Source organism: Anolis carolinensis, unplaced genomic scaffold (assembly GCF_035594765.1).
Source record: "Anolis carolinensis isolate JA03-04 unplaced genomic scaffold, rAnoCar3.1.pri scaffold_10, whole genome shotgun sequence".
NCBI classification, from domain to species: Eukaryota; Metazoa; Chordata; class Lepidosauria; order Squamata; family Dactyloidae; genus Anolis; species Anolis carolinensis.
Window position 1 is genome coordinate 9,298,214 of NW_026943821.1, and position 12,511 is coordinate 9,310,724.

The 12,511-nt window shown below is 43.0% G+C and overlaps 1 protein-coding gene across 1 annotated transcript in view; it reads right to left on the bottom strand.

Annotated features, from left to right (window-relative positions):
- The window catches only part of tmem91 (transmembrane protein 91), a 29,109-nt gene extending 17,082 nt beyond the window's left edge, over positions 1 to 12,027 (bottom strand). Inside the window, exon 1 of the mRNA XM_003222906.4 lies at positions 11,505 to 12,027. The gene's annotated coding sequence lies outside the window, so the exon portion shown is untranslated. The remainder of the gene's footprint in view (positions 1 to 11,504) is intronic.
- Between the last annotated feature and the right edge of the window lie 484 nt (positions 12,028 to 12,511).

Below are 12,511 nucleotides of genomic sequence, written 5' to 3' on the forward strand. Positions count from 1 at the left end.
TCTGAACCGTACCAATGACGGACCTGGAACTAACTTGGCACATAGACCCAACATGGTCAAATTTGCATACTGGTGGGGTTTGCGTGTGATTGATCTTGACATCCAGGAGCTATAGTTCACCCATATTCAGAGAATACAGAACCCATCTGTTGACGGACCTGGGCCAAACTTGGCACACAAATTCAACATAGCCAACCTGGAACACTGGACGATTTTTGGGGGTGATTGACTTTTAACTCTGAGAATTATAGTTCATCTGTATTCCGTAAGTCCTCTGAACCCCACAAATGAGAGATCTGGATTTGGACGTTAGGATGTCAAGGAGGGGGCAGTGGTATTATTATTATTATTATTATTATTATTATTATTATTATTATTATTATTATTATTATTATTATTACGGCACAGCAAACAAGATAGATATGCTGGATTTCATATCACAAAATCACGTCGAACACTTCCCAAATGTCTAGGACTGTGTGATTTATTTTTGGATGATGCGCACAGATCCCAGCAGGGTGGCCTTTTGCAGTTGGCAAATCGTAATTTTGTCAAGGTCTGTTTTTTCCAAATGCCGGCTGAGATCTTTAGGCACGGCACCCAATGTGCCCATCACCACCGGGACCACCTGCACTGGTTTCTGCCAAAGTCTTTGAAGTTCAATCTTGAGGTCCTGATAGCGGCTGAGTTTTTCCTGTTGTTTTTCGTCAATGCGACTGTCCCCTGGGATGGCCACATCAATGATCCAAACCTTTTTCTTTTCCACAACTGTGATGTCTGGTGTGTTGTGTTCCAGAACTTTATCAGTCTGGATTCGGAAGTCCCACAGTATCTTTGCGTGCTCATTTTCCAATACTTTTACAGGTTTGTGATCCCACCAGTTCTTTACTGCTGGGAGGTGGTACTTGAGGCATAAGTTCCAATGAATCATTTGGGCCACATAGTTGTGCCTCTGTTTGTAGTCTGTCTGTGCGATTTTCTTACAGCAGCTGAGGATATGATCTATGCTTTCATCGGCTTCCTTGCACAGTCTGCATTTTGGGTCATCAGCTGATTTTTCCATCTTGGCCTTAATTGCCTTTGTTCTGATGGCTTGCTCCTGAGCTGCAAGGATCAGGCCTTCTGTCTCCTTCTTCAGGGTCCCATTCGTGAGCCATAGCCAGTGGTTTTCTTGTAATGGTTTTTTGTCTGCTGTGCTTTGAGGAGTTTCTGATTTTTGACATTATTATTATTATTATTATTATTATTATTATTATTATTATTATTATTATTTCTACAGTGTAGATGTATCCTTAGCTGCACTTTGGGAATCATGCAGGGACTGGGTTTTATTGTTGAGTAAGGAGTGGAAGAAGAGGAGGAGAAGACCTTTACCCAGCTTGGGTTCAGATGGCGCTGCCAGCGAACTCTTATTATTTGATGCCACCGCTTTCTCTGAAGCTTAGGTAGGTGAGCTAAAATAGAAAGCCTCTCTTGTGCTTTTCATCTCCTTTTTTCCAGCTTCAAGATATTGAGAGGAGGAGGAATCGATGGGGTTGTCCCCACTTGTCCTCACCTGGCTCACTGCTGGCTTTGAAACATCAATGGACTCAGGATGCATTCATAAGAAACATTGGGACAAAGGCAATGGCATTTAGAAAAGGCAGGTTCAGCAGGAAGAAGGAAGAGGAAAGAATTTCGGGGCGAGAGTACGGCCTTGAAAGGTTCCATGTCGACACTTTGCTTGTTAGTCTTGGGACAGAATTAACGCAGTGTGACATCACTTTAACTGTGGTAGCTTAATATTATAGAAACCTAGTGTTTGTAGTTGGATGAGGCACCAGTATGTGCAACTACAGTTCCTAGGACTAGGCCAAGGTAGTGAAAGTGGTGGTAAAATGCATCAAGTCTACTGTGTAGATAGTACAGCCTAGGGATTCTTAATTGTTATTATTTTAAGAGTATCATCTTTGTTCAGCTGTGGCTGATGCTTTAAGCTACCAGGGTTAATGACACCATAATGCGTTGTCCCTTGTAACATCACCAAGGCTTGCCTCCTATGACATCACAAGGGATCAGCCCTAAGGCTTGGATCTCATGTGTTTGGCTGCTTGAAGAAAATAGTCGTCCACAACATTGCCACATTAGGTCAGGAAAGAGAGTGGGAATTATGCGACTGTCCAATTGCTACTGGACTGCAACTCCCATCACTTTTGGTGAAGGAACATGGGTGCTGTAGTTCCAAAATGTCTAGAAGAATACAGAGAACCCATCCTTGGAGCAGCCAGTATTTCTCTAGATGGAAGTATGTTGTGACACATGTTAAGGGAGCTTTAGACATTGAAACCCCCAGTGGCACAGTGAGTTAAACAGCTGAGCTGCTGAATTTGCTGACCAAAACATCAGTGGTTCGAATCTGGGGAGCGGAGAAAGCTCCCGCTGTCAGCTCTGGCTTCTGCCAACCTAGCAGTTTGAAAACATGTAAATGTGAGTAGATCAATAAGCAACGCTTCGGCGGGAAGGATGCCTGCAATTGATGTGGGCGAAACATCAGGAGAGAATGCTTCTGGAACATGGTCATACAGCCCGAAAAACTCACATCAACCCAGTGATTCCTGCCATGAAAGTCTTCGACAACACATGTGAATCTTTCCCACTCCTTTCTAAAATCGTAGAGATTGTGATAAATATAAATATGCAACTTTGGTGGGTTCTTTGAGCAGGGGTCCCCAAACTTTTAAAACGGGGCCAGTTCATGATCCTTCGGACTGTTGGAGGGCCGGACTATAGTTGGCCACCGAGCAATAATAATAATAACAACAACAACAATAAAAAAGAGGGTTGGAAGAGACCCTTTGGGCCATTGAGTCCAATCCCCTTTTGCTTTTGTGCACCAAAAGCACAAGCAAAGCATTCCTGATAGATGGCCACCCAGCCTTAATGCTAATAATAATAATAATAATAATAATAATAATAATAATAATAATAATAATAATAATAATAGGGTTGAAAGAGACTCCTTGGGCCATTTAGTCCAATCCCCTTCTGCCTTTGTGCACCAAATGCACAAGCAAAGCACCCCTGACAGATGACCACCCAGCCTCAATGTTGATGATGATGATGATGATGATGATGATGATGATGATGATTGTAAGAGAAGAAGAGACCCCTTGGGTCATTTAGCCCAACCCCCTTCTGCCCTTGTGCCGTGGGGGCCGGATAAATGGCTTTAATGGGCCGCATCCAGCCCCTGGGCCTTAGTTTGGGGACCCCTGTTTTAGAGCATCACTAAACATAAAAGCTTCTACACGTATGCTTTGTACATGTATGATGGTGTGTTTTGTACATGGACCAAACCGCCTCTCTAAGAGAAGCATCAGCTCCCTTGGAGGTATTGCAAGGAGGATAAAATTGGCGGGCGCAAATGATGATTCACCGATATGTGGGCAAAACCCACCTCCGGGGTCTTGACGCACCATCTGCTTTGCGTGGGACTCTCAGAACAGAAATAAGTGGGCTGTGAAACTGCTTCGGAAACCTGATACCAAGGTGATGAGCTTCAGCTTGCTTGATGTGTCTCAGTGATGGGGACCCACAACTGTGCCCGCTTTATGGGTTGCTGTACGTGTTTGGAGTTTTTTGGGTATAGCTATAATGACTCACAGCAATCCACTTTCCTAAAAGACCAAATGCATGCCAGTTTTCAAACAAGCAGCCTTGCAGCATAAAAAAGAAATGCAGACGCTTTTTATTTTCAAATGAGCTTTCTTTGGATGCATTTAGACATTCCGTGTCCAAAGAAGTGTATCTATTGCTGGATGTACACAGTCATATCATGCAGTTATTTGAGCCATGTACACCCATATAATGGAGCCCCCGGTGGCGCAGCGTGTTAAACCGCTGAGCTGCTGAACTTGCGGACCAAAAGGTCACAGGTTCAAATCCGGGGAGCGGAGTGAGCTTCTGCTGTTAGCCCCAACTTCTGCCAACCTAGCAGTTCGAAAACATGCAAATGTGAGTAGATCAATAGGTACAGCTCCAGCGGGAAGGTAATGGTGCTCCATGCAGTCATACCAGCCACGTGACCTTGGAGGTGTCTATGGACAATGCCGGCTCTTCAGCTTAGAAATTGAGATGAGCACCAACCCCCAGAGTCAGACATGACTGGACTTAATGTCAGGGGAAAACCTTTACCTTTACCCATATAATGCAATTAATCTTCATTATATGATAATGTAGATCCAACCTATATCTGTTAAAGCTCATGCAAAGAGAAAAACCAGGTAGTCTTAAATCTATGATCACATTTCCATCCTCCCTTTCCTTCTTGTTTAATTATATGGCAATTCAGTGGTTCGTTTCACTCCTTGTTTGAATTCCTCTCCCTTTTTCTCCACTTTTGGCCCAGATTGCGGAGGCGTTTGCTGCCTTCCTTAATCTCGCCCTTGAACAATCCAGGGAAAGAAATACGATAAAACAAGAGAAATGCCATTTAAAAAAACAAACGGCAAAATACACTCCAGCCAACGCATTTCTTCATCTTCTTTCGCAGCCTGCTGCTGGCAAGAGAGAGCAAATAAGCCAAGCGTTTTAATTAACCAAACGTCCGGATTCAAGGCTCCGGTTTGGCATTTAAAACCAGATGCTCAAATTTAGAAATCTAGAAATCCGACGGCAGGTTTTTCAAAAGTGGGTGCCATTTACACATTACATTGCCGTGAACCCAGCTTTGCTGCAGGCTTTGCACTCCTCCGATAGACCTGTGCTGCCAGTGGAAATCTCGAATGCATTCACCTGTGTGATGTCCATGTCTCCACATTCACCATATTCACACATTACATAATGGAAGGAAGAGGGATTGTTTTGAAGGTTTGGATGACTACTTATATGGGGGTTATGACTCACACCACAACAAAGAGATTTGTCCAAGAATGGGAAACTCTGTCCACTATGTCGTACTGGAGGGAAATCCACAATAAATGTCAAAAAATCTTAAAGATAAAAATACCACTACTCCCAGAATTCTTTCTATTGGGCATGACGAATAATCAATGGGGTAAGAATGAAGACAAAACCTTTACACACTTAACAACAGCTGCCACATTAGTTCTTGCAAGATTATGGAAACAGAAATTAATACCAAAAGTGGAAGAATGGATAAAAAGAATATGGGATATAATGGATATGGACTACCTAACGTTCTTGCTATCAACAATACAAAATAAGCCAAAAAGATTGATAGATTGGACTGGATGAAGAAAGAAAAAGTTAGAATATTGTTATAAAGCCCTTAACACGAAGGAGAAGCATCAACTGTCGACACAAAAAAAAATATGAATGATACCAACAACATAAATAATACAAATACCGTGTTTCCCCGAAAATAAGACAGTGTCTTATATTATTTTTTACTCCCAAAGATGTGTTAGGTCTTATTTTCAGGGAATGTCTTATTTTTCCATGAAGAAGAATTCATATTCATTGTTGAACAACAAAAAATGAACATTTATTCTATACCGTACAATAGTTGTCATCACAAACCAACATAACTAAACCAGACAAACTGTCTCCTGTCAAGAATTTCTTGTTATTACCATTATTTCCATATACAACTGGTATGTAAGCCGCCCCAAGTCCCTCTGAGGAGATGGAGGCGGGGTATAATAATAATAATAATAATAATAATAATAATAATAATAATAATAATAATAATAATGTACATTTACCAATCTTGCATGCTATAGTGTTTTGTTTGGTGGGTGCCGTGCATGCTTCCAAACAAAAACTTTGCTAGGTCTTGCTTTCGGTGGAGACCTTATATTTAGCAATTCAGCAAAACTTCTACTCGGTCTTATTTTTTGGGGATGTCTTATTTTAGGGGAAACAGGGTAGTTATGACAACTTTATAGAGAAGAATGGAAGTCAAGAATCGACAAGGACCCCGACCCCCCCCTACCCTTATTACCCCTTTCCCCTCCCCCCACTTTCTACCACCCCCTCCCTGCCCCCCATCCTTTCTTCCCCCCATACTTTCCTAACCCACTAAGGTGGATTTTATTGTTATTTTCAAAATTTAATAAAAATTATAAAATTCAAGAATGGGAAACTCTGTCCACCCTGACTTAATGTTGGACTACGATGTCTATCATCTCCAGTCAGTGTATCCAATTTCTAAAAATGATCGGAGCTACGGGCAAACAACATCTACTATGTGTTGTTGCAGGCTTTCATGGCCGAAATCACTGGGTTGCTGTGAGTTTTCCGGGCTGTATGGTTATGTTCCAGAAGCATTCTCTCCTGACATTTTGCCCACATCTATGGCAGGCATCCTCAGAGGTTATGAGGTCCGTTGAAAACTAGGCAAGTGGGGTTTATATCTCTGTGGAATAATGTGCAGGGTGGGAGAAAGAACACTTTCTGTTGGTGGCATGTGTGAATGTTGCAATTGGCTACCTTGATTAGCATTGAATAGGCTTGCAGCTTCAATGCCTGTCTGCTTCCTGTCTGGGGGAATCTTTTATTGGGAGGTGTTAGCTGGCCATGATTGTTTCCTTTCTGGAATTGGTAATCAAGTTAGCCAATTGCAACATTCACACTTTCTCTCAGTCTGACATGGTGGTTGTTGGAGTGGTCTAGCATTTCTGTATTCTCAAATAATATGCCTTGTCCATATTGGTTCATCAAGTGCTCAGCTATGGCTGACTTCTCTGGTTGAGAACATTGCAACATTCACACTTGCGTCAAACAGACAAGAGTTCTTTCTCCCATTCTGGACATTATTCCACAGATATATAAACCCCACTTGCCTAGTTTCCAACAGACCTCACAATCTCTGAGGATGCCTGCCATAGATGTGGGCGAAACGTCAGGAGAGAATGCTTCTGGAACATGGCCATACAGCCCAGAAAACTCACAGCAACCCAACACCTACTATTTCACAGACTTTTCACATTCTGTGTTAAGCTCTAGCTGAGAATAAAGCTATAAAACTTAAGCTCATAGTTGTTGTGTCAATTGAACTAAGATCAGACTAAGGATGCCTCTACACTGGTATCTAATGCAGTTTGAAGCTGCATTATTTGGTAAGAGTAGACCCACAGTATGCAGTTGACAACATTGTGCTGCCCCATATGAGTCTCCTTCTGGAGAGTCAAAGCAGGGAATAATAATAATAATAATAATAATAATAATAATAATAATAATAATAATAATAATAATAAAATAATCATCAGTTGTGGAAAAGAAAAAGGTTTGGATCATTGATGTCGCCATCCCAGGTGACAGTCGCATTGACGAAAAACAACAGGAAAAACTCAGCCGCTATCAGGACCTCAAGATTGAACTTCAAAGACTCTGGCAGAAACCAGTGCAGGTGGTCCCGGTGGTGATCAGCACATTGGGTGCCGTGCCAAAAGATCTCAGCCGGCATTTGGAAACAATAGACACTGACAAAATCACGATCTGCCAACTGCAAAAGGCCACCCTACTGTGATCTGCACACATCATCCGAAAATACATCACACAGTCCTAGACACTTGGGAAGTGTTCGACTTGAGATTTTGTGATATGAAATCCAGCATATCTATCTTATTGGCTGTGTCATAATAAAATAATAATAATAATAATAATAATAATAATAATAATAATACATTTGCCTTATATGGCAGTGTAGAAACTGCATTGTACACTAAGGTGATGTAATTCCTAACTCTGCACTATGTATGAATAGTGTTGTTATGGAAGAGAAATCTATGGAAGAGTATCATTCTGAGTGTGGGAAAGTTACTTTTTTGGACTACAGCTCTCAGAATCCACCAAATGGCCTAAAATTCTAGGAGACAATCTAAAAAAATCAGTGTTTCCAAGCTGATGATAACACTCAATGGCAGTGGCGACGGGTAGCAGATATATTTCAACCCCGGTTTCTAAACCTTTCAGACAGATTTCTTGATCTGAGAAGGCCATCTGTTTGGAGTCGGCAATATTTCTCCACAACGGAGGAAGGCACAGCTTGTGATGCAACACGCCTTTCGCGGTGCTGATGAGGAGGAGCACTCTCTCCATCAGAAAGCTTGAAAAATGGGATTAGGCAACTTCACAATAGAGCGGTTTGCCAAAAGCTGTTGTGTCGTGATTATTAGCCACACTGACTTAAGTTTTCCCTGACCTGATGCCCTCCCAGATGTGCTAGACATCAACATAAACTGTCACCGCTCACATCTGGAGGGAGGGTCGGCGACATGGCAAAGGCAGCAGGGACCTCCATGTACCAAAGCAAGGCCAGATGCATTGTATACTAATAGAAGAGAGAATTAATGGGGAAAAGCTGTGAACTTTCTTCCATTCTTGCCCTGTTTGTGAGCTTCCAAGAAGCCTTCAGCTGGCTGGTTTGGGAAGAGGATGCCAGACGAGATTTGCTCTGCTTCTCCAGGGCTGTCTTTACAATTGCTTTCTCTCTCTCTCTCCTTTTCTCGCGGGATTGGAGGAAATGCAGTTTCCCAAAGGAGCTTAATCCCCAGCCATTGTAAGTGCCGTCACAATTATTAACTTAATTAACAGCTCGTGGGCATACAACCACAACAAATTATCACAGTTTATTTTTTGTTGTATGCTTACAAGCCGTTTCCGACTTAAGACAGCCCAAAGGCAAACCTGTTAAACGGTTTTCTTGGCAGGATTTGTTCAGATGGGGTTTGCTTTTATTTTCCTCTGAGGCTGAGAGAGTGTGACTTGCTGAAGGCCAACCGGTGGGTTTCATGGCCAAGCAAGGATTTGAACCTTGGTCTCCAGAGTCGTAGGCCCCTTCTACACTGCCATATAATCCATTTTATCAAAGTGGATTATATCCACATTATCGGTTTTAAAACGGGATTATATGAGTCTACGCTGCCATATAATCCAGTTCAAAGCAGATAATATGGAATTTAAATGGCAGTGTAGAAGGGGCCTAAGTTTAATGCTGAAACCACTATACGTCATTACCTCTCGTTATCATTTATATCCAAGCTTTCCTTATAAAACCAGGATGCAAGGTACAGTAGAGTCTCACTTATCCAACACTCGCTTATCCAACATTCTGGATTATCCATCGCATTTTTGGAGTCAATGTTTTCAATATATTGTGATATTTTGGTGCTAAATTCATAAATACAGTAATTACTACATAGCATTACTGCGTATAAAACCACTTTTTCTGCCAAAGTTGTTGTATAACATGACGTTTTGGTGCTTAATTTGTAAAATCATAACCTAATTTGATGTTTAATAGGCTTTTCCTTAATGCCTCCTTATTATCCAACATATTCACTTATCCAACATTCTGCCGGCCCGTTTATGTTGGATAAGTGAGACTCTACTGTAATTTACATTTATTCTAGCACACACATGTTATCAGTTCTGGTTATTATAGGCAAAAATATAATGGGTTTTGTGTTGCTGTGAGTTTTCCAGGCTGTGTGGCCATGTTCCAGAAGCATTCTTTCCTGACGTTTCACCCACATCTACAGCAGGCATCCTCACAACCTCTGAGGATGCCTGCTGTAGATGTGGGTGACACGTCAGGAGAGAATGCTCCTGGAACATGACCATACAGTCCGGAAAACTCACAGCAACCTAGTAAATCTGGCCATGAAAGCCTTTGAGAACAGAAAGGGCTTTCTTCACAATGTTTACTTAGGAAAGGTTAGTCATTGCCTTCTTCTGAGGCTGAGAGAGTGTGACTTGTGCATGGCCACATCCCAGCAGGAACCTCTCCATCACGCCAGCTCTGCTATAGACACAATACATGGATCTGCATCTATTACTATTTGTTTATACGCACATATGAATCCAGATAAGCATACAGAGAGATGACACCCAGATCTAAAGCTCCCTTTAAATCTCCCTTTTGTTCTTCCTCCCACCTGCTTTCAGTTGTACTTTGCTTCTCCCTGGAAGCCCACAAAGTAAGCCGGGGAGAGCACCAGAGCTTTGCCCTTGCTTTCCCGTCCCACACACCTGCTGGAGAGTGCGTAAGCCATCCCGAAAAAAAGCAGGCTATTTGGAGAGTGTGTGGGTGGGAGACAACCACGGCAAGGCTTGGCACCAGAGAAGTAAAACTGTATTTTCCTTGCTTTTTAAAACCTCTTCCTCCAGCAGAGGTTGGTATGGTAACCTTAAGAATAAACAATTAGCTCTGGCTGGGCATTGCGGCCACTATGGACCAGTCCTTTGCCTCCTTTCCTCCAAAGATGTTCAAACACCTACGTCTTTCTCAAAAAAGTCACAGATTAGGGGTATCAATTGACCCATCCCCTAGCACCAGGTGCTGGCCTTCTTCTACAGGTGTGTGCAGCAAAGAAATGTTTCTTTGTGATGCTGTTAGATATTGCACTAATCACTTTATCTCTGGTACCGAAAGGATGGATAGTTCAAGTTCTGTCTTAGTTTGGAGTGACACCAACTTTGTGGTGGCACAATGGGTTAAACCCTTGTGAACTGCTGACTTGAAGGTGGGGTTGCTGACCTGAAGGTTGCCGGTTTGAATCAGTGAGGCGGGGTGAGCTTCTGTCTGTCAGCTCTAGCTTGTGGGGACAAAAGAGAAGCCTTTCAGCAACACATCCGGGCATCCCCTGGGAACGTCTCTGTAGACAGCCAGTTCTCTCATACCAGAAGCAACTTGCAGTATGTTCTCAAGTAATTTCTGACACGATAAATAAATGTCAACATTGTCCAACTATCTACTTTTTGGGAGCTTGATGCCTCTTTAATTACATCACCTAATATAATACCTGGTCCAATTTCTCTTTGAGAAATTAGGACTGCGGATGCCAAAGGCAGGACCTTTCTATCCAATGACTCCAGTGGCATCGGATTACAACTCCCATTCTCCCCAGACAGTGGTTCAACAGGGCACCAGTTTAGCAAAATGCTGATTTCTGACAAAGCATAGATACTGAACTCTAACCATGGCATAAAGTGTGTGGGAAGGGATTGGGGGAAAGTTGGCATGGGGTTTTGCAGCAAGGATATTAATGGCAGCTGGCACCGCTGGGAGGTTCTTAAAGGAACCCAAAAGCCTGACTAACTGGGATTGCAATCCCCATCCTCCCCAAACAGTGGTCCAACATGATACCACATTAGGAGGAGGCTGATTTCAGGCAAACAATGGATGCAGAACTCTAACCATGGTATACATAGGGGGGAAGTTGGCATGGGGTACAAACCAGGTTGAGTCTATGATTTTGTGTTTTGGAGTAAGAGGATCCCAACTGGTTCTATTATTATTATTATTATTATTATTATTATTATTATTATTATTATTATTATTATTTTATGACACAGCAAACAAGATAGAGATGCTGGATTTCATATCATAAAACCACAAGTCGAACACTTCCCAAGTGTCTAGGACTGTGTGATGTATTTTCGGATGATGCACATTATTATTATTATTATTATTATTATTATTATTATTATTATTAAGATAGGATCCCAGCTGATTCTGAAAGGGTCTTTGGGCAAAGTCTAGAAAGAGAGGCACCTACCGCTCGCTCACTGCCAGCGTCCCCTCGGTGACCATTTCCTCGCTGCCCTCCAGACCGATGCAGACCACATCCTTTGGGGAAAGGTGCCCATCTCTCTGTCTCCTCCTGCGGTGCCCACTTTAGTGGGAAGAGGGATGAGTGGGAGGAGAAAGTTCCTCTGTGTCCCCAGATGAGAGTCAGGAACACCTCCTCAAGTGTTCTCTCCCACTTCTCAATGGTGCCAGGGATGCCTTGGTGTTGGCAGGGATGCCTTTGCCCCTCTTCTCCTCCCCAGGAGCGGAGAGAAGAGAACAACCCTCAACTGCCCTGGTCAATGCCAGCTGCTTGCCTTTGACTGGACCCTGGACCCATAGGAAGGAGGGGCAAGGAGCAAAGCACAGCCCCTGTCAGATCTGCTGCTGCTTCTGGCTCAGTGTTTGCCTTTCTCCTCTTGCATCCAGTACTCTCTCCTGCGAGCATCTCTCTGCCTGCTGCCAAGATGCGGTGGCATGAGGAAAGTCCCCCTCCTTTCCCGGCTGCCTGCCTTCTTTCCCACCCCCAGATTTAGGTCTGGAGAGGAGGAGGAGGAACAAGGGGAGGGTTGGGTTGCAAACTGGGGGCAGCCTCCCACTCCAAGGCAGATTTCTTTGTTGGGAGGAAAAACAGAATAATGGGAAAGCAAAAGCAAGAGAGAGGAAACCCGGACAAGCCACACAAACACTCAGAGCAAACCCAATTGTTAGTTCCTATGGAGAGGGGGTTCTTTGCAGCCCTCACCTTCTTGGCATAAGGAACTAGAAGGCAAAGTGTTGGTGGAGTCATGGTCTTGCCTTTTGAGGACCACTCTCCAAATCTTTTCCCTCTCCCCCAATCCATGGTGACAGTCTGCACTCTTTAAGGCATGAGTGTAGATGGAGCTGGGATTCCTCCTTCTCCACAACACACACAAACAAACAAATCTTATTCTAGTCCTGACCAGAGTGTGTTGTGTATCTTCCAGTTGTTTTTGGAGTTTTTTTTAATACAAA